At 42.9% G+C, this 23551-nt stretch overlaps 1 long non-coding RNA gene across 1 annotated transcript in view; it reads left to right on the forward strand.

Annotated features, from left to right (window-relative positions):
• Positions 1-23551, forward strand: part of LOC308238810 — a 428511-nt gene that overhangs the window by 183090 nt on the left and 221870 nt on the right. The window contains exon 4 of the long non-coding RNA XR_013959622.1: positions 21289-21448. This is a non-coding gene — a long non-coding RNA (uncharacterized lncRNA). The remainder of the gene's footprint in view (positions 1-21288; positions 21449-23551) is intronic.

The raw sequence follows: 23551 nt of genomic DNA on the forward strand, positions 1-23551 counted from the left end.
AGGTAGCTTGATTCAGAACACATCTTGGACCCACTGAGATAAACTTTCCAAAAAGTTCATTGTTAACCAAATTCATGCTTGTGAATAGTTTGATTAAACATTCCAGAAGTCATGGCTTCAGTGATGACTTAGAAGGAAAACACCCTCTCTGACTTGGTGTTGGTGCCAGGATTGTTGACCAGTACCCAACGGAGAAAAGGAATCTGCTATTTTTTTTATTATTGATTTGAGAGAGAGAGGAGGAGGAGGAGGAGAAGGAGGTAGAGGAGGGAGACATCGATTTGTTGTTCCCCTTTTCCTTAAAATCGATTTCAGATGAAGGGAGAGAGAGATAGAAATATCAATGATGAGAGGAAATCATTGATCAGCTGCCTCCTGCACACCCCCTACTAGGGACTGAGCCTGCAACCTGGGCATGTGCCCTGACTGGGAATCGAACAGTGACCTCCTGGTTCATAGGTCAACGCTAAACCACTGAGCTACACTGGCTGGGCAGTATTCCACTTATTTATGCATTCATTGGTTGCTTCTTGTATGTGCCCTGACGGATATCAAACCCACAACCTTGGTGTACTGGGACAACTCTCTAATCAGCTGAGCTACCTGGCCAAGGCCAGAATCTGTTCTCTCCACGTCAGTTCAGGTCTCCACTTCAAGCCACATTTGGAGGAGGAAAACATAACATAAAAGCAGGATGGCTTCTTAAGAAAATTTCTATTGCATAGTATTGTGAACTTTGTGAAAAGTTCCATTTGGAGTATTTCTGTTTAGGTGAAAGTTGGGCTCATGTCTCTTTTCCCCCAAACTAGTTCATTCATCTCTGCCTCTGAAGCTGAGAGAATTGAATCAGGACCCACATTTTATTGCTGTTTCTTTAGGATAGTGAAGGAGTCTTGGAATTTAACATGTCCCCACTGCTGAAGAAGTTAAAGGCCCACTGTGTACTCCAAAATCAAAATCATATGTTCGGGGAGGGTCAAGACTTCCTGTGGAAAGTACAAACTTTAAAGGTTTCCATTTTCACTGCTCATCTGAAATAATGTAGAATTTATGATTTCATACGACATGCAAGTAGGAGAGCCTCCATTAGATGGTTATCCTATAACTTCAGTGAGTGTCGGCCTGAGGTTGGAAGGGCAGGTAGCTGAGGTCCAGATGTGTGTAGAAACAGATGTGCCTGCCTCTCCTGTGGAACCAGAGAATTTGCAGCCATGGGGTGTGGGGTCTGTTTCTGCACTCCAGTTCCCTTGAATCATTTTAAAGGCTGTTATTCAATGGCTGCTATCCTCTGAAGAGTCTTTGCCCCTTTCAATGTATGGATGTCGTTTTTCTGCTCTTTTTGGACCGTGTCTCGTTGTAATACAAATAAACGAAGATTTTACTCTGGGATCATATAAAATTGATTTTCATAATGCTGTTTGTTAGTACTTTTCTTTTTTAACTTTTTTTCTTTCTTTGTGTGCATGGGGTGGAGTGGGGAATAAAGCCATAATTATCTCTACCCCAAAGAATGTCAAATATATTACATAGTGCTTGTCAACAGCATACAAAGGAACTCAACAGCTAAGTTGCCCCCCCTCTTATTGCACAACAAAAAAATACATCTACAGAGCAAATGAAGTGGCTGATAAGAGCAATATTTCTGTCCATGTCTGACAAAGACCTGCACTAGTAATCAACCTGGTCCCTTAGGTAATATCTTAGTATCTCCCATCTCTTAGCTTTGACAACAAAGCAGTTTTCAGAAATATTAGGAAAATAAAATATAAATTTGGAATTAAACTTTTGTCCTCTAAATCACTGTTTCAGGAGGAAATAGATACAGATATCTAGAAGGGTGGCAGTGGATAAATAGTGATTAAGAAGAGATAGAGCTAGAATGCTGCAATACCATTCTCAAGAACTCTTACCGAAGCCCAAGCTATCCGCCCATAGGAGATGCTAACTGAACTGCCATTTACATTTATTCTGTTTTTATATAATTACTTCTAAACATCACATTACATTGCATTAAAGATAATTTGGCCTAAAAGAACTAAACAACACCAAATCCATCATCCTAACATATTCATTATTTATTTTTCTCCTTCCTAAACTAGCCTCGTGTAGGTCTACAATTTTACAATGTCACTCATCATGATGTACAAATACTCTCATAGTTGAAATTTATACCAAACTTATAAGAATTTTAACTTTTTTCTTTAGTCATTTAATGATCATTAAAAGTAGTTCCATTGCATTGACGTAACATAATTTCCCTGACTATTTATATTTATTGTTGAACATTTATCAGCTGCATGACCTTGGCCATGTTGCATTAACCTCTTGTGCTCTGGCTACCTCCTTTGTGAAATGGTATAACAATAGCTATGTCATGGGCTATTGTGGAAGATGAAATAGCTAATGTGTATAAAGCATTTAAAGCATCATCTGTTTTTTTTTTAAGACCAACTCAATATATATTAGCTTTTAAAAATTGTTCTTATTGGGAATGTATGACGTTCTTTAGTCATGAACAACTTTATTCAAAAAACTTTGGCTCGCTCTCTCTCTCTTTCTCTTTCTCTCTCTCTCTCTCGACTATGTCCTTAAAGCAGGTTCCCAAGTCTGAGATCCCAGGTCAAGTGAATTTCTTTTTTTTTTATTTTTAATTTTTTTTTTAATATATTTTATTGATTTTAACATACAGGAAGGGAGAGGGATAGAAAGTTAGAAACATCGATGAGAGAGAAACATCGATCAGCTGCCTCCTGCACACCCCCTACTGGGGATGTGCCCGCAACCAAGGTACATGCCCTTGACTGGAATCGAACCTGGGACCCTTCAGTCCCCAGGCCGACGCTCTATCCACTGAGCCAAACCAGCTAGAGCTCAAGTGAATTTCTTTTTCCCCATGGAATTCAACGTTCTTTATGTAGGTTGGATCATATGTTATACAATTTGTCAGAAAGCATCTATAAAATATTCTCTTTTCCATAGTGTTGTATAGAATATTGTGTCAAACAAATTAAACAGACTTAGCCTTTGATTATTTTATTCTAAACAACACAACAGGAGAACGATGTGAGCATACTGCCGGTTCAAGTGTGGACGGAAATAAGCTAAGTTAGTGGAACACAGGGCCATGTATGATGTGTCCGTGGAGTGTTGTTAGCTGCAGGTTTTTAAAATGGTGAGTAAAAGACCACGTTATGTAAAAACCATGTGTTATAAGCAACCGACTCTGAACAGTGAGCATCTGAATAAACGCTGATGGTTAATAAGGGACAAGGAGGCGAAGAAATCAGCTCATGGCTGAGGAGTCAGCAGGGAAAGATCAGGATTGGCCCTTGATGGTTCCCAGTCAGCCATGCAGACATGAGAAAGACAACCAATGTGTAAAAGACGTGCATATGGGTCAGGAACAATCATCTGTCCAGGCAGGTGCTTAGAGACAAAGAAACAAGAAAAGGAGCAAGGAGGTGTAACAGCAACATAAAATCATGCCTCTAAAATGTGATGTTTCTGAGGGTCAATGAACGGGTTTCCTGTCAAACTAGTGGTCCCCTCCCACACCCAGGTCTTCCCTCCCTTTGTGTTTTAGTTCTGTTCCCCTTGTCTGAGATTCCCTTTCCCTTATACATGTCCTCCCAACCGAAATCCTTCCTATTTCTAAAAACCTGCCTCCTACATGAAGCCTTCCCTGGTTGTCCCAGGACTAATGACATGAATTTGACAATTACATGTGCAGATGTTCAAATGAGAGAGTAGGTGAGATATGTAATCCCCAGGAGATGAAAGAATAGAGAGCAGAGGAGGGCCTTGGGAAATGCTGACATGTTGGTTATGGGGCAAAGAAAGAAAGGAGGGGGCCAGGATGGTGCCATGTCTGGAAGCCTAATGGGGACCAGTCTTTTCAAGGAAGGTATTTGTACATGGAGTCTAACTTGGTCTAGATCCTTTACTCATTGTTCTCAAAGTGGAGGATTTTTTTTTTAGTCCCTAAGGATATTCAAGTGTCCTCATAAAGTTGGAGACCACATCACTGCAGTTGCCAATCACAACCCCTTCATATACTCCAAGCATAAACGTCTCTTCCATATTTCTCCATTCTTTCCCCCTCTTTTAGTATCGAGGCAAAGAAAGCACTGGTTCTGTTCTTTTCAAGTTGAGAAAATGAAAAACTTTCCAGAGGATTGTAAAGGGTCAGTGACAAGGATACTTTTCGTGCCCTCAAAAAATTCCATTGTGGGCATTCCATAAAAAAATGGGCTTTTGTGCCTTTCATAGATTACAGTTCTTTATACAATGGACTTGTCTAAGGTTCTTCCTGTTTTCCAATCAGTTAAATTTAGAACAATTGTTTCCATCTCTTCTGAGATATGATGTCTAGGAAAGTGAATGCCTCGATGTGGTACCAGGGCCCAGCGAGTCTGTGAAACCCAGGGGCGGCTGGGCTATCACCCAGCTCACTCTGTAGGGTTCCCATGGGCACACAAAAAGCTTTTGCCTTCACGGTAACTCCTTCTATTACAGCAAATCCTGTAATATAAGCTCCAACATTCCTGCCACCTTAACAGAAAAGATCTCCATGTCTAATATAAAACCCCTCATTTTTAGAGACCCCTCTTTTGTGTTTTTACTTTATAGATCTTTGTGAATTAAACAATTTATGATGATTGTCGTAAAAAATGGGAAATACATTGAAACAGGAAGAGAAAAAACACCCATTCACTTATCATCCACACATAACCACTGTTAACATCCTGGTATATGTCCTTCTAGATTTAATAGAATATTTATAAATCGATTACGCTCTTATATTTTTACTTAAATGCATATTACACAATTTTATGTTTCTTTTTTTAAAAAGATTGATGCATGTTGTTATATGGCTTTGAAACTTGCTTTTATGTTCCCATATGGTAATCTTCTACATTAACTTACAGCGACATGGTTTTCAATTGTGTAGATGAGCCATAATGTATGTACCAGGTTGAGTAATTAAACAAGGAGGCCATCAGACTGAGGCGGCTCTAATGCCCCAGCCTCCTACGTAAGCAAACCCAAATCTAAGCCTGTAAATGCCTCAAGGTTCTGAAATCAAAACGCTCAAGACAACCAGTCCAAAAAGCCACGCAGACTTTAAGCTTAAGCTATAGACAACCAAAGAATCTCCTTTCTTTGCTTCCATGTCTTCTCTATGTAAGTCTTTCCCCCTGGCTCCCGTGGGCTGAGGGCTCCTAGCCACTTCTAGTTTAGTGCTACCCCCATGGAATCGATTTTTTGCTCAAGTAAACTCTTAAAATCTTTAATTTGCCTCCATGTGTCATCTTATAACCCCATTCGCTGTTGATGGAGATCTAGATCTGAGTAAGTCTAATAAATAATGCCACTTTGAATGACAAGCATCCTTAGCCCGGGCTCTGGCGCCCGTCTGTGAGACTTACTCAATGTGTCACCTTAAAAAACTTCCTTAACCTCTTTGATCTCATCTGGAGAATGGGAGTAATCACAATACTTTCTTCATCGGGTTTGTTCTGAAGATGAAGTTTATCTTGAGGACATTTGCCATTATCTTATCACTCGCAGAAGTTGAAGACAGGAAACATCCCACAGGCCCACCAGGTCATTGGTATCTGTCCATCAAGGCTGGTCTAGCCCATCAGTGTTGGCAGATCCTGAAGTATTAGAATTGTATAACCTTGAGGTGGTATTTGCTCAATTCTCTTCTTCCAGGGATAATGACTTTCCAGTTACCCCAGAGGACTGTATATCTCACATTTTCTCAGTATCGTTCCAGTTTTAGTATTTGTGTTACCATGTCAAGGGGTTACCTTCCTGGTGATTACCATGGCCTTGCTTGAAAACACCTTACAGGGTTTTGCAAACCATCTCAAAGTCTATCTGAAGACCATCCCGCCTTACTGTCATCCCATTGCCATATTCCTGGTTCACAGTGCAATTAGGAGAATACCATTTTGTCACTCACATTATATCATCCTGCACACTCAGAGAGCTGAGTTAATATACAACATTATTACAATTTTGCATACTATTAACATTCTCCATAGTATTAAAATGAAGTGATACTCTAGGTAATTTGATACAGAAGATGATTTTTAAAAACTAGAACTCTCTCTTTTTTCCCTGGAATGCATTAACATCCCCCACCCTCCTTTGGCAGTAGGTGGACATTCCAAATAATACATTTCTGAGGTTGACATTCAACAAGTTTTCCTATGTGTTCACCAACTAATAGTGGAGAAAGCCAGCTGTGGGTTTTACAGATGGACAAGGCAAGGGGCCCTAGTTTTAAGCTCTGGTAAATGAGTAGGTAAATAAATAATGATAGATAGGTAAATCCATGCTCTGCTTACTTTTGAATTAAAGTGCAGCATGAAAGTGAATTTCCAGGTGCCTTCAGGAGAAGGCCCACTGTGTGTTCTTCCAAACTCCGAGAACTGTTTCTCATCACCTCATCAGCTGGCCTCCCCTGGGTTTTCTTCTCCCAGAAGGACTGCTGTCTTTCTGCATTTGTTTGGGGCCATGTCCCCCTCGAGGACACGAAGGCAAATGCTCCATTGCCTGACTTGGCCTCTAGTAGAGAGTGAGGGGCAGCTGGTGGATGGGGAGAGGTAGAGAGAAACCACATTCTTTTCAAAATATATATATTTTTATTGATTTCAGAGAGGAAGGGAGAGGGAGAGAGAGACACACATCAATGATGAGAGAGAATCATTGATCGCTGCCTCCTGCACGCCCCACACTGGGGATCGAGCCCATAACCCAGGCAAGTGCCCTGACCAGGAATTGAACCATGATCTCCTGGTTCATAGGTTGATGCTCAACCACTGAGCCATGCCAGCTGGGCAAGAGAAACCATGTTCTTTAGGGAAAAGACAAAAGAAAAATAAAATGAAAACCCGAAAATGTATCGCACTACATTGAGATGAAAAGAAGTAGGGACATGCTGCTATACGTGCTGCCTGGAAACTTAACATTTCTTACAAACAGTCATCAATAGAAGCTGTGACGTCACCTCGATGCTACCAAGTCAGTACATTGATTGCACTTGACTGTGAGCCGTGCAAGCATGTGACAGAGAGATTCTAAAAAATGTCGCCAGAACATGGCTTTGGATTCAACCCCTTTAAAGTGAAGATCACTAATTTCTGAGATGCTTTCTTATTTTCCATTGACAAAAAAACACACCCCACAATTTCTTTTTTTTAGTAGGCAAACCATGAAATCCAAACAGGAGTCTAAGTGAGTGCAGCAGGCCGGCAAGCCTCTTTGTACGGCTTTGAAGCCTCTTGCGATAATATTAGAGGAACTAATGCAGTGGAAGCCACGGAAGCTTACAAAATGCACCTGGTGAGCAAGCCAAGAGTCCCCTCTCCCTCTCTCTTGTATTAGGACAACAAGCGGGCTCAGTTCTCTTGCCAAGGGCCGCTTCCCCCCACCTATCCCGTTACATTAACATTTGTGCTGGCATTCATTTTCTGCTTGTTATCCGGAGTGGGGTTGCCACAGTGAAACTTTGGGGTGGTCCTTCCTGGGTCAGCCCCCAACCCCCCCCCCCCACTCCTGCTTTGCCTGAACTTGCCTCATTCCCACATACATGGAAGTGAAGTCTGATCAAACTCTTTGACCCAACAGTGGGATTGGACCATTTCTTTGGGAGGGGGTGAAATAAAGGAGGCAGGGAGGGAGAAATGTTATGGCACTCTCTCTACAGTATTTTTTTTTTTTACTGTAAATTTGAAAACCACTGTCTGAGCAGACTATTCTAGTCCAAGCACCTGCTCCCACCTCCTCATCCTCCCTCCACTGGAGTCCCCCGGGTTCTCCTCTTTTCACACTGTTTTTCATCCCAATGACTGGCACAGGGCTGGGAACAAGTAGGCGCCACCTATGGTGTTTTGAACAAAATCAATGCCTGGCACCTCGCAAAGGAAGACAGAATGTTCAATAGGTTTTATGAGCTCTCAGCCCTGTAGGACAATTCTTCAGGGGGAGGAGGCACTGGGGAGGGGGGCGGGCAGAGGGCAAGGAAAACCCTGATTATCTTCGAAGGCATCTCGGAGCTTTCAATGACTTTGTCTTGGCCTGGGAAATTACTCACTGGGTTACGGGCCGCATTGAAACCAATGCCTTTTATGTCCTATGGTGAAAGCAATCAACAAAAAGGAGGAAGAATAAATCTGTAGTTATTTCATTCTTCGGGAACTGCTTGCTGTTGTTTTCGTGAGTCAACGTGACTTCAATAGCACAAAGGAGAAGCGAGGGCTGAGCCCGGTGGAAAGAGTAAAAATGATTACAAGTCACATCAATTCTTCTCTTCAATCCCAGCTACCGAGTAAACTTTCTTCCTCACTGGGTATGTGGGAATGAGGCAAGCTGGTGCCTTTTGGCCAAATTTCCCTACAATGTCCATGCAGTCTTGCTCTCTCCATCCTCGTCTGTTCAAAAGTCAAAGTGAAGGGGCGGGGTAGAGAAATAGTAGGCGGACTGTCCAAATCCAATGTGTGAAGTTTGATTGGATTGTATTCCACTGCCCCCCCCCCCAAAAAAAAAGGCTCAAAACAATGTTTTGTTGACAATTTGAAAATTTTGAATATGGAGTGGATATTTGATAATAGTAAGGAAGTTGTAGTCTTCTGAGATGTGAGAAAGGTATTGTGATTGTGTAGGAGAGTGTCTCCTTGCCCTGGCTTGCTTACAGAGCCACACCCCAGAGTGATCCGCCAGGGATACTCTTTCAAGAATATTCCTCAGGATGGAAGTCTGTCCATGACATAGCTTTCCCAGTAGCACCTTTAATGCTTCAATCCTAAAGCTGGTATTACTTGGCGGTGCCTTGTCAGCAAGACTCCTGGGACCTCGGTCTGATAAGGTGGAGATATATTGGCTGCCCAGCTCACCTCATGTGGCAGCTATTAATGAAATGAGAGACACAGGCATGTTTGACCTGAAAACTGCCCAATACACACACACACCTTGAATGTTTACTTACTCAGCTGTCTCAGTCATCATAAGTAGAGTTTGTCATTTTATATAGGCACCTTTCTAATATCACATTCATCCTGTTCAATTTGATTCATAAAAGTTTCTGGACTTTGAAATACATCTCTGTGAAATATTCACAACGTTTATTGATTCTCATTTTTCTTTCCTAACCATGTTTCACATTTTCTTCTCCCCTTCATAGTCCTGGAGTGTTCCCACAATGACCTCTAGCAATGAGAGCAATGATGTGTGTGTCCATTGTGGAGTTGAGGAAGAGCAGGAGGGGTTTCACACCTTGCCCAGGGTCACAGAACCCTGCTTAGTGGTGGGGTGGGTCCTAAGAGCCCCCTGGTTCTTTCCCTCCTCCTGCTTGCAGGCTCTCCTGCCTGCGTTCCCTACATGTGCACAAATCCAGCAAGCTGGTCCTGTCACTTTTCCAAGAGCACTTGTGATTTCGTCAGGGGCAGGGTGGGGACATACCATGAGATTTCTTTTACAGCAGCTGGATTGGATCTCGGGGGGCCCTGTTGCCAGAGCCCGTCCCTCTCTTGCTGTGTGGGGTTGTGTAATACCTCTCTTCAGCCCCACACCCAAACACCAGCTGGGCGGGGGGAGGAGTGGGAAGAGGGTGGGCGGTATGGAAGCCCTGCCAAGACCAAGACAGTGTCAAATAACAAAACCAAGTGGCCCAACCAGGGTACTATAGGCAGGAAACATTTTGGACTGTCTTTAACACAACCTCATAGTCTATATCATTTTAGAAGAGGCATTCCTAGGAGTACTCTATTGGCCTACACTTGGTTTGGATGTTATGGTGTTGGTTCCTTTCCTATTATTTCCAAACCGGTTTATTTTAATAACATGTTTGCCAACATGTAAACAAGGCATTAATGATTATAGGCTCTTTATCTGAGTATAAATATGGAGTTTCTTACCCAGGGTAAGTGGTCAGTAAATGTTTCTGGATGGTGATGATGATAACTAATTTTGTGAACTGTTTTATTATTCCATTTGATTGTGATGAAAATTTCCAAATTTAGTGCTGCTTATGGGGTGGGCTTCTAAAAGCCATGTAGCTACGGTGACAGTACCTGTGACTTGTGGTTGAATGACTCACGGTGGTTGAATATTAAAACAACCCAGGTGTTCTTTATTGACCAAATATCGGTAAGTTGAACCAGAATGTACCAAGGATTATTCTATCTTTGTGAAGATCAGTTGTTCCTCATTTCTGATTGGTTTCAACATTTCACCAAGTCCTTCTCACATCTCTACCTCCTTCCAAATACATAATCATTTGAATGTGACTTAACCTTCAAAGTTGACAATGTCCTTTGTAAAACAATTAGTGCTTTTGGTAATATGAATCTCCAACTCCATTCTGTTTTATCAACATTTACAATATTGGTTTTTGATAAAGTTAAACACATTTGTGATTATGTATATCTAACCTCACGCAGGTTCCTTTAAACTATAGGCTTTACTTTCTGGTCACAAAATTCTAAAGTATAAACCAGATTATCTATCAAAATAACAAATAATGAGTGGGAAAATCATGATAGGCCTTAGAAATCCAAGTCAAATAATGATCATGATGTCTTATATTTGTCAAACAAATCTTATTTGTCTTTATTACATAGATATTTTGATTTTCATGTACAGTCTCAATGGTATATCAGTTCATCAAAAGACTTACGAGTCTAGTTTATAAAACTCAAAGTCCTTAGCCTGACCTTCAAGGCCCTCCACAGTCCATTCTGAACATACTTTTGCCAGTCTTCCCTCTAAAATCTCCTGTACCTTGGCCCTTTCTGCTTTACTGTCCTATATAACATCCTCCCCACAGGCTTTGCAGTTTTCTTCCTAAATGCTTTCACTCACCCCATTCATTTTACCTGGAAGACATTCCCACTTCTTTCTTATCAAATGTTATTCATCATTCAAAATCCAAACCACATCCCACCTTGATCCCAAAGACTTCCTAGTTCATCAAAGATCTCTCTCGCAATACCCAGTATCCCAATGTTTTCATACTAATTTCCAAGGGTTCGGGGATTTTCAAAATTGTCTCAAACATTTATTCTAGGGGATGGCAAAACCTGAGTACTTAGAAACCCTAGGCATCAAAACCCACGTCCATTGCCGAGAGTGGCCAAGTTGTTCCTCCTGGAAAGAGGCCAGGCTTAGTACTGGAATTACACTTAACACTAATCTATTTGGAACCCATTTTATCAACTAGATTCTAGAACCACAAGTAAAATGTGTAGAGTCGGGGAATTTTAACTGTAGTAATCACACTGTTTTGAAAGTTTTGGAATGGCACAAAACTGCAAGTAAACAGAGCTGAACCGCCATGAATTTTCTCCTTTAGTCATCCTCTGTCTGCTCCATCCTGTTCTCATACAGCCATGTTATCAGTCATCATGTATTTTTTTTTTTTTTTTTTTTGCAGGACTATCACATAACAATATTAAGCTGGATGCTGTCGATCTGTTAGGAATCTTTGGTGGCAAGCAACAGGGACCAACGTGGTCTAACTTAAGCAAATAGAATTTGCTAGAAAGATGAGGGCACATGCCTAGAGAGAAAAACCATACAAACAAACTAAAAAAGGACAGGCACCAGAGTAACACAGATTCTTTCTGGCTTTCAACACACTGTTGTCTGTGTCCACAGATTAAGCATGTATGTTTTTTGGCTCATCTTCTCACTTTCTTTTATCCAACCCCTTCACCCCTCTCCTCTACCATATCTCTATCAGTCTGTTCCCTGTATCCATGCCTCTGGTTCTGTTTTGCTCGTCAGTTTATTGTCATTGGGCACCACCACTGGGTTGGGATAGCGTCAATCATTTTCTTTAATCCTGGTGTCACTCCATTCTTCAACCTCACGAGTAAGAATTCAGTTGGATCACCATAGGTCATAGGCTCGGCCCTGAATATTCTGACTGATGGTCTCACAAAGACAGCACTCGGTGGCAGATAAATCATTCCCCAGAATCAAATAGGGGTACCCCTATCAACAGAGAGAATGGTTGCTGGGCAGGAAACATCACACTAACAAATGATCATCACATCTTGGAAATTTTCTAGCTTAAGAAGCTGACAGACAACTAGAATACATTGACGAGAAGAAAGACCCAAAAACCCTTTTGAAAATGTTATTATTTATATATTTTTTCATTTGCTGAGACAATAACTTTTTTTGGGGGGGCGGGTAAGAGGGTGCCCAGCTTGCCTGTGAGAATGCCCTTCTCTGACCCAATTTCTGAGCTCTTTGAAGGCCTAGCTAGCTATCTCTGCTTGCGTGTAACCCACCTAAGCTTCTGGTTGCCTCTCTTCCTCTGCAGCAGGCCGGACTTACCATTCCCCTTCCATTAACCTTTTAGTTCAGCTGCTTCTTGTGTCTGTCATCAGCTCCAGGAGATGCTGATTATGTCGGGAGCCTCTGGAAGAGGGGATGAGACAGAGAAGCACCAGGAGATAAGGAAACCAACAAGGAAAAGATTAAAAACCTCTCAGCACTAAGTACTCTCAGGGCAGAGTCCTTCTGCAAACCTTTGCAATTGTTGGCTTTGGATGGGGGAGGATGAATCAGTTTAGATAACTCAGGAATGGGCTTGAACCTTTGCCCAGACCTCAGAATGAACCACTGAAAAAACCTCCCCGCTTTCCCAAATTAAGACATTGAGAAAAACATTGAAAGTGAGTTTCCCTTCCTCTCCCATCTCCGAATCCCTAGGGGATGGTTGGGACCACAAGGCAATTTATTCATAATAATGGATTAGATTTTCAGTACATATTCCCCTGTGGCCATTTTGATGTGTCACAAATGCATTATAAATGTTAAGTGCTGCAATTAATCTCCCCCAAAAAGGGAGGGAGGGGAGGTCTGCCAGCTGTAGATTCTAGTGATTTCATTTGGTTAAGTGTTTGTTATTATTTTCAGCTTTAGGATGTGTTTCCCCAGAAAGTCAGCCAGTCATCAAATATTAATTGAGTGCGTATTATTTGCCAAGCTCTGAACTTGGCACGGGGTGAGGCATATAAACCACAGTGCTGCCCTCCTAGAGTTTCCAGAGAAGTTCACACACCAGCTAAGCTCATGTGTAAATGTACCCAGATTCATTTACTTAAATATCTAGCCACTGAATAGAATACAGAACCCATTCCCTCTTCATATTAGAGTTCCATAGGTGGGATGGTACAGTGGAGAGATTATAAAATCTAAAGTTATTTTTAAAAATATGTTTTTATTGATTTCAAAGAGAGGAAGGGAGAGGGAGAGAGATATAGAAACACCAAGGATGAGAAGCATCTATTGGCTTCCTCCTGCATGCCCCCTACTGGGGATTGAATCCTCCACCCGGGCATGTTCCCTGACCGGGAATCCAACGGTTGACCTCCTGATCCATGGGTCAACACTCAACCATTGAGCCACGCCAGTTGGGCTAACTAGTTATTTTTTGCATTAACTCATTGATGGCCCAATTCTTTCCTCTAGGACCAGGAATTATTGCCATTATTGCTATTACTGCTCTTAGAATTAATGGGAGTTTAGTGAGGTGACACTTTCAACTTTTCACCCTCATTTGACTTGAGAATCAGCATACTGGCGGTATCCATCCTGACCTGCCTTCACGGAGCTAAAATAGTTATGAATGATATCTGAAGGAGCTTGAAACAGTGCCAGACCCCAGAGGATGGCTTTTGGCAGTCGGTGCTCACACCTCTCATTTCCTAGTCCAAACGTTGGAGGCAAGCAACTATCTGTTGTTCGGATGAAATCCAACTACTCACATTCTTCCGGGCTCTGCTCAGACACTGTTCCTCTCAGCACCTATCTCATCTCGTTCAAAAGAGGAAATGTCTCTATAAACTGCTACCAAATGGGAGGAAGCTTGGGTTCCTAGCTTAAGAAGCTATTATCTGTGACCTTATTTATATTCTGGGGAAATCGTACCTTTTAGAGGTGACTGAATTGATCTCTACCTCCGTGAAGGGTTGTAGGGGAGGTCATTTCAGGAAGTTTGGTTGGTTGTTGGTTGGTTGATAAATTCCACAAGCTTCCAGAGCTCTGTTGTAGTTGGTATTTTGTGATCCTCCTTCAGATCTTACCTGTAACGCTTCAAAAAGCTGTCCAAATGCCAATGACAATGCCAACATTTGATTTGATTCAAATGCCTAAGTTTTATTTAAGGAGTTTTAGTCACTTTATTACCACTTCAGTTCCCTAATGTATTGAGCACCTGCTGTTGAATTCACTGCTATGGCTCCAGGACAGAGAGGAAACACATTAACTGCTGTTCATTGGTAAATGTGAGAAAGACTTATGAACACAGTGACTCATCCTGTTGGCAGAAATCTAACTTCTTTATCTAAAAGAAACAGAACCAAACAACAGATTTATTGGGAAGTGCTAGGTAATAAGACAGGCAGGACAATTAATGTAAAACATAAGCATTCTAGAATTTGTGGCCAACCTCTCTTCAATCCATTTGAGCTTTTACAAAAGATGGGGGGAGCCTTTGAGTTCACGGAGCTCCTGCTTTCTGTCTGGCAAAAATCCTGGAGGCAAAGGAATAATAAGGGTTTCAGTTCAGAAATTCGAGAGCAGGAAGACAATAAATTCAGGAAAATATAATATCTCATCCAAGTGCCCTGTCACACTAGCAGTTGGTAGAATGTGAACCAGAACTCTGTCTTCTGATGGTTAAGTCTGATGGTCTTTTCACTATGTGACTCCTTTAGCCAAATATTTTTCCTTAGATAATATAAAAGTAAATTCTGGCCCAGCTGGCCCACCTGGTTCAATGGTTGAGCATTGACCTATGAACCAGGAGATCATGGTTTGATTCCCAGTCAGGACACATGCCTGGATTGCAGGCTTGATCCCCAGTAGGGAGCATGTAGGAGGCAGCTAATCAATGATTCTCTCTTATCATTGATGATGTTTCTATCTCTCTCTCCCTCTCCCTTCCTCTCTGAAATCAATAAAAAAATATATATTAAAAAAAGTGAATTCCATCACTCTCCTTTCTGAATTTCTAATCAATGGACTCCAAGAGAACGATGTTTTGCTCTTTGGGGAAATGTATCCTTGAGAGGGCCAGCATGTTTAAAGGCCTACCAAGGCCGTCAGATGTCTTGATGTAGGATTCAGAAAATGGACTTTCCCAAGCCACCTCACTGAATGTGTTCCCATTAACTCACTGTTTTTGCTTATAGACAGCTGAGCTCCTATTGCCAAGATCTCTGCAAATGGCCTTGATCTTTGGCTCAAGGATCAGTTCAAATGAGGATCCAGATAGAGGGGGATAGTAACACCCCAGGAAGCTGGAGACTTTGCACTCAGAGGACAAAGTTAGAGGCCATCATGAGGAATTCATACAGACCTTTTAGCCTAAGTTTGATGAGTTCTTTATATATTTTGGAAATTAAACCTTTGTCCAAGCTACTGTTTGCAAACATCATCTCCCATCTGATTAGCTGCCTCTTTGTTTTGTTGTCAGTTTCTTTTGCTATTCAGAAGCTTTTTAGTCCCATTCACTTATTTTTTTATTTTTGCCTTTACTTCCCTTGTCTTTGGGGTCAAGTTCATAAAATGTTCTCTATGACCAAGGTCCATAATTTTGGTATCTCTCTTTTCTACTATGTAGTTTCTTATTGTTTCAGATAATTATTTTTTTAAGTGTTTTCAAGATGGTGGCACTTTATTTCAATCCCTACAATCTCCAAACCCCAGGACAGAATTTGAATGTCTTAGGCCTTTTTTTTGGATTTCCAAGGGTCAAAGATTCAATTCAAATGGAAGTCTCCCCACACCCAAGGATATGCCCTTGACAATACTCTCTCGTGTGTTTCTTCCTTTTGACTCTCTTGGGCCAGAAGGCATTTTGGTGGAAACTTGTTAGAATTCCTTGTGGTTAAGGTTTGCTGTGTGGAAGCTGTGTTGTCCTAGTTGCCTGAGTTTCGGGGAGAGGAGTGACCCTGAGAACAAAACGCATGCAGCTGTTGGAGCTGTAAGCCCGGAATAGGCCAACGATTTTACAGTTCAAGACCAGATGTGATCCAACGTGTCGACAAAAAGCAGGGTCACGAGGTCAAGTGCCGACTTTCCAGATCAATTTTTAAACTGTCTCCGCTGATTAGGGCAATGGACGCAGCCATACATTCTTGGGGAAGGTATTGATCAGGGAACAGATGCTAAGGTAATTTATCCCAGCTTAGAAAAATGGTCCACGAGGTATTCTGCCTGATTCATCTCTCTCTCTCTCTCTCTCTCTCTCTCTCTCTCTCTCTCTCTCTCTCTCTCTCTCTTATTCTGCATATTTGAAAGCATTTTGGAGGGGAACTGTGGGAATCATCTTCCCCGGAACACTGGCAGATCTTTCTTAATTCCATTAATGGAAGCTTGATGCCAGGTCAAAACGCTTGGTTAAATATTATCCTAACTGCTGCCTTTGTTTCCAGCATTCCACTGGCAGGGAGATTAGAACCTGGTTTTCTGGAAACATGTGAAGAGGGAAGGAGGCATTCTGTTTTTCTTTGTCCTGGCTGTTATCTGGGAGGTTCTGGGCTCAGAGTCGTTGCTGAGTTGTGCTGTCCTGCATGAAAGAAGACCGGGAGGTAAATCCCAGCTTCTTTTCCCAGAGTCCCAGCAAAGTGCTGTGGTTCTGGACACCTTCCCGGGCTCATTCTTTTCCAAACGAGGAATCCTGAGGTCCAGCCTATAGTATAAAATTACTCAAATTCCAGTTTCCCTTCCAGAAAATGGAGAGAGCAGGATACATTTTGCATTGCTAAGTAGTAGGCACATGCCATGGCTCCCTCCAAACATGGAGTGCACGTGGGTGTCTAAGTACCAGCCGGTAATCTTGCGTGGTTTCCATCTCCACTCTGCACACCTGGAGGGGATGGCGCACAGAATGGGGTTCCTTGGTCCTAGAAAGAGTGGAAGAGACCTGAACTGGCTGGCTCTCGGGAGGAAGAACCAAGCACGTTCATTGTGAATTCCTTTATGAGAGATTTCCCAGGGGAAAAAGCAATGGGGAACTAACTACCATTCTGAAGTTCTTTTACGGATGCCAATCAGCATAGCGATTTGGCTGATCCATGACACTATTTTAAGGTAAAGTGGATAAAGAATACATAAAGTGGAACTCCATCATTCAATTCTTGCTTCATTCTTCTATGACATTCATTTGCACAGCAGACACAAAATAACTGTTAAATTTTATAGTAAGAAGAAAATGATACCTGTTCTTGAGCATCTTTCTACTCATTTTGCTGAGAATGTTTTCTCGTATGATCCAGAATCTAGTTCTTCATGAGCCAGCGTGAAGGCAGGATGAACGTGAAGAGCAGTTCAAGGTTTACATTTGAATCGTGTGTCCGTACCATTGGCATGAAGGGCCTGAGTCAGGGATGTACAAGGTCAAAGGGACTCATGCTTCTCTTGGCATTACGCCCTCACCCTTACACCCAGAACAATTTCCACAAACATGGAGTCTGCTGTATGCACGGTGAAACTGAGAATTCCACAGGATCCCAATTCCTTACATCTTAATTCAGACAGATACATACACAGAGAGGTATAGCATGATGTGATAAGTATGTGTAATAGTATTGGGATAAATAGGGGACCTTCAGTGAGCACCGGGCCAGCAGCTCAGCCTGAGGATGTCAGGATTGCTTAATCCAGGAGGTGCATCTAAATGAGTTCCTGGATGGTGAATAGTGGTTTACCCAGCAGAGAAGGAGAGGAGGGTGTGGCAGGATTTGAAAATGACCCCAGTGACCTTTGCTCTCGTATAATCTCTTCCTCTTAAGTGTGGGTAGAACTTGTGAATATAATGAGGTGTGACTCCCATGATTGTATTATTGGCAAAAGGGACTTTGCAGATATAATCAAGGTCCCTATCAGTTGCAGTAATCAAAAGATTTATCTGGGTGGGCCTGATGGAATCATCTAAGCCTTTAAAAGGGATTGGGACTTTTCTGGAATCAGAGACTTTAGAAGGGCCTATGGAGGGGGCCATGTGTCAGGGACCTGAGAGAAGCTTCTAGGACAGGGGTGGGCAAACTTTTTGACCCGAAGGCCACAATGGGTTCTTAAACTGGACCAGAGGGCCGGAACAAAAGCATGGATGGAGTGTTTGTGTGAACTAATATAAATTCAAAGTAAACATCATTACATAAAAGGGTACGGTCTTTCGGCTCCGAGGGCCAGATAGAACAGCCGAACCAGCCGGATCCAGCCCGCGGGCCATAGCTTGCCCACGGCTGTTCTAGAAGCTGCTAGACAACAGCTAGAAGGACCAAAGGAACCTGGGTTCTCAGCTACAAGGAAGTTAATTCTACCAACAACCATAAACTAAAAACCTATCAAGTTGCTCACATGAAAATGAATGGGTATAAGCAAAATGACACAGGGTGTAACAATGGTTTAATTCCTCTTGTGCATGTATATACGTTCTGTGTTCACAGCATAGCAATTTGGCTGATTCATGACACTATTTTAAGGTAAAGTGGATAAAGAATACATAAAGTGGAACTCCATCATTCATCTTATCTAATCCCCTGCCTGTAGACAGAAAATGTTATTATCCCCAGGAAGTAAGAAAGGTCGAGGAGGCCAACACACCTGCCCCCAGGCAATCAGCAGAGGGCAGAGTGCTCCATTCTTCAGATCCCTGATTCTTCTGTTATTCCCTTGAGAACAGGCCAGGCAAATGGTCAAACTGGGAAAGGTAGGAGGCCTGGGAGCTACAAGGACAGGGTCACAGGAGAAATTCCAGGGATGGGAATTCCCCAGATGAGTCTGGGAACAATGTGGGTGACCAAGTATTTCATTCTGAGTCTTCGTCGTATTGAACATCGAGTCTGTTGTATGATTTTATCCAATTGGAAAACATCTCATTTCTTAACATGGAATAGCTAGCTACTTTGGTTCAATCCCAACAGTGGTGCAACACAGACTCCGACTCAAACTTAAAGAACTATGTTCCGTGTTGTTGTTGTATTTTTTTCATTAACCCAGAGTTGAGATTTAATTGTGCCTCCACCCCTAGCAACACTTGTGTGCCTGTTGGCATAGTCCCTAGAAACCCAGATGTTGCATATTAATAACTTGATAATCATTACTGCCGTGGCTTCCTGTAGCATTTTTTGTTTGTAGATGATCTTTAAAAACAAATAAGAAAAAAAAGCGTCATTATTTTAGGTCCTTACGTAGATGAAACATTTGCTTTTGTACTTGACTGTTGTCAGAAACACAGTGGCTGACACAGAGCAGAATGGCCCATCTCCTGGGATCCTCCCAGGCCCTCTTTGAAGTCCCCGGGAACATGGTGCAGAGCAGGGACATGCCACACGGAGGGGACTGGTCAGGATCAGCCTCCTGAAAGTAGGGTGAAAATATGTTCATTCTGCAAATAATACCTCTTGGGTTTCCACTTATATTCAAACCTTTTGAGGATCCTGGGGAAATACCGCAGGAGCAGCACTTCTGTTCCCTGTGAATTGAGGATTTGTTGCGCTGGAAAAAGAATCCATCCTGTGGGGGTGTCGACGGCAGCTGGCGAGGTACCAGGAAGGGGGAAGGATTACAAACTGGGCCCTGGCCCCAGATGGATGGGATTTCAGCGGAGTGTGGTATTATTTTTCCTTTATGTTGAGCTGCCTTTTGGTTTTCTTCTCTGTTGGGATGTGAGAGCGCTCACTCGGCCCAGGCCTGTGCCGTCCATGTGTCTGAGAAGGGCCCCATGGCTGTCCATTCTAGACGTGCGTCATTTTCCCAAGGCCCCTCGGAGCCCATTGGCGGTGCTGGTTTTCCCAGGTGGTGCTAGGAAATGGTGTGTTCGAAACTCTAGAAACTTTAGAAAGGCTTCTTCTCTTTGGTGGATCATGCTATTCCTGGGGATGACTACGGGATTTATAAAAGCAATCAACATTTTGGACCAGATTCCAATATGAGGCAACACAACCAGCTACAATCCAGTCTAACCCTAACAGAATGTTACATCATCATTCACTTGGGAATTTGCTGTTTACATGTGTCGGCTTCATCATGTTTTAACCCCATCAGATGGGCCACACACAGGAAAAGCTCCCAATCACTTCCGTGCAAGCACAGTTTGCAGGAAGACCCCTGCTGGGTGCCAGCTCTGGGAGAGGTTCTGCCAGGATCCCACAGAGCTACCATCCCACAGGCTTCTTGCTAAGATTCTGCAGAGTCATGACTCTGTCACAGCTATAGAAAGAACCACACCCGATATCAGGGGATCTTTTTATCATAACCTGGCCTTACTCTAGCTGTGGCCCCGGGTTACTAGGATGGCTGGTAAGATATTTCCTACATCTCATAGGACCTGGAGGATTGGGTGAGGGATATCTGATACAATTTTTGACATGTTGCCAATTGTATGCTGTCCTGCAACTCTCCATGGTCACCTTAAAATCCAGACATCAAATAGCTTTATAATGGTGGTGTTTTGAGAAGCTAAAGATAGGAGGCCTGTAGGGCAGAGAGAGAGAGAGAAATAGCTGGAGACCATGAGACATAGAGAAGAGATGGAGAATTCAGTGGAAGCAAGAAATGATAGGAAAGCAACCACGAGAAAGATAAACCCTCAAAGACTTCTGAAGTGTACTGAGCAGAGTACTAGAATCCTCAATAGGAAGCATGGGGCCGCAAGCTCATTTCCTTCAGTAACTGGCAAACCCTAGAATTTTAGAAGATGAAATCAGGCAGGCAACAGATACGTAGAGTCTGTCTTTCTCTATTGTTCAAATCTTTCTCCTCTCAAGGCCCCAATTCGAATGTCATTTCCTCTAGAAACTCACCTCCACCCCTGGGTCAGCATGAAAGGGGTTTCTCTGAGGATGTTCTGCAAAGTTCCATGGACAGGAGCCTTATTCCTTGGGGGACAGGGGGTGGGGTGGGCAGGGACCTTGTGGGCAGCCCTACATAGTCAATAGGTCATCCAGTTTTGCATCATTCTAAAGTAAAAACATAATTGCATGAAAAGAGTCTTTCACGGAGGACAGGTTGGTTTACGGAGCGTCATCATGGCCTTGAAAGGAGCGTGGATTCATTTTATTATTTCCCCTGAAGGGAAACTTGAACTCTTCCTGTGCCAGGGGGGCGCTTCCCGCCTCCCTCGCCCCCTTCCCCCCCCCCCACCCCGGTCCAAGGGTGTTCCTAGCCCACAGTAACTTCTGAAAGATGACCCTGCATTCCACAGATGTCAGATTATAAATATAAAGCTGCCCTTTTTGTTTTTTTTCCTTTCAGGAAAGAACTCCCCATTTCACCTTCCTGAGCAGTGGAATCCGTGGCTCAGAAACAGCGGCTGCCCATGAGACGTCAGCTCCCAAATACATTCCACGGCTTATTTGCGGAGGGAAATGTCCTCTACCTCTTGACCTTTCAGATAGCTAGTGAAAGCAAACAGGTAAGCCTTCCCTTTTTCTCCTTTTAACTAAACAGGAAGAAAGTTTCCCACCCTGGCTTGGCTGGTAACCAAACGCAGGGGTTTCACGGCCATTCCTAAAGGATCACGGCTCAGATGACAGGGACAAGTCCCGGCCTGGTCATGGCGAAGGTGACACTCCTGGTGTCTTCCTAGAAACCACAGCAGGGCGTGGCAGGGCGTGGCCTGGAGAAGCCTAATCCATTCCGTTTTGTGTGTGCCCTAACCTTGCACCTCTTTGCCTGTAAATCAGCACCGTTTGAACGTTCACCACATCCTTTTTCTGTCCGGGCCTGTGAAACTGCTTCCTTTAATCCAGCAGATAGATGCCTGTGGTTTCAGAGTTCTGGGATGTTCCATTCCACGAGCCACATGCGTGTGGTTAGTTAATGACCTGGTTGTCTACTGAGGTTTGTGACCAGGGATTGCTGCGAAGCTCTACCTGACTTCTTTCTTCTGCTGGAGAAGATGAGACCATTCTTACCGTATTAGTCATGCTGGGCCTTTTCTTCCTTTTTCTTTTCTTCTTCTTCTTTTTTTTAATATTACGCAGGAAATGTTCCTCTCCAAGAGCACATAATTTGGCCAATAGCAGCTTCCTAGGTTCAGAGCCACCTCACCACCTCCCGTGAGTTCTCCAAGATAAAGTTTGTAATAGCACAGTTTTAGCGGTGGGAATGTCACCACGTTGCACAAACTCAAGGCATGCCTTGGCATCAGTCACTCTGCAAATATTTACTGAGCAGAGTTCATTGGGGTCACTGGGATGAACTGGATGGTTGTTATTCCTCATGCCTAGAATTTACCATGACCCACACAAAGTCACACAAGCACTGTTTTGTTCTTAAACGGGCATTTGAGCGTTGAGTTCTGAACATAGCAGACCAGGTAGTACCACTCTTCTTGAATTAAAGGGTTGACAGTTGCAGTAGCAATGGAGTTGGACACGCGATCCAGGTGGCTGCTATTTGGGGCTAAAATTCACCCCTTTGGCACTGGCACATCTCGATGCACAAGCCAGGCCCCCAGTGCTAACGGGTTCACAAACAAGACCAAGTTCAGTCCTCCTAATGGATATTTTGTCATTCGGAACCTGTCTACAGCCTGTCAGAGAGGCAATCCAAATCTGAGGCTGTCTACGTATTTCAAAAGAGCCAGTTGAAAAGCAGAGGGTAGAGGAGAGAGTTGCCATAGGAGGACCAAGCCTTTGGTTTGTCATTGGTGTGTCATCTGTGATGATCAGCCTTATGTGTCAACTTAGCTATGTGATAGCAGCCAGTCGCTCAGCCAAACTCTCATCTACGTGTCAGTGCGAGGGTATTTTGTCACGTGATGAACGTCTGCAGTCGTTGGTTTTATGTAACGGAGATTCCCAGATGTTTGGAGTGGCTCTTCTCCAAGTTATTGAAAGGCCTTGAGGACAGAACTGAGGTTTTCCTCTGGAAGAAGGCAGTCCACCTGTGGTTTGGAGCAGCCGTCACCAACCGGTGCTCCGTGGACCACTGGTGGTCTGTGAGGTCCGAAAGGTTGGCAACCGCTGGTCTGGAGCATCACTTCTGCCTGAGAGTTTCCACACTGACCTCCTTGCTAGCCTGCCCCACAGATTAGGACCTGCCTAGGCAGCCCATAATTGCAAAAGCCAATTGCTTACAAATCTCTCTCTCCCCATGTACATATAGGGTGTCCCCCCAAAAAGTATACTCACTTTGAATGATTATAAAGTCAGTATTTATTAACATACAGTTCATTTTCAAAATTAAGTGAATTATTAGTTAAAGTGTGTATACACTTTTTGGGGACACCCTATGTATTTAACATAATATGTTACATATAATTGCTTATATATGATGAATACATTATGTTATATATAATTAATATTATTAATATATTGCTATGTATTAATATATCTTCTACTGGTTCTGTTGCCCTCAGGGATACTGTTACATCCTCTCATCATTAGCCTAGAGGTAGTAAACCACCAGCTTGATGATTTTTTCTTTTTCACTGAATCAAATTCCAATGCCCAACGATAGTATGTAAGGTTAGCAATGACCCTCACGGCATGTCTACACCAGAACTACACAA

The sequence above is a fragment of the Plecotus auritus genome (genome assembly GCF_963455305.1).
Source record: "Plecotus auritus genome assembly, chromosome: 14".
In the NCBI taxonomy this organism is placed as follows: domain Eukaryota; kingdom Metazoa; phylum Chordata; class Mammalia; order Chiroptera; family Vespertilionidae; genus Plecotus; species Plecotus auritus.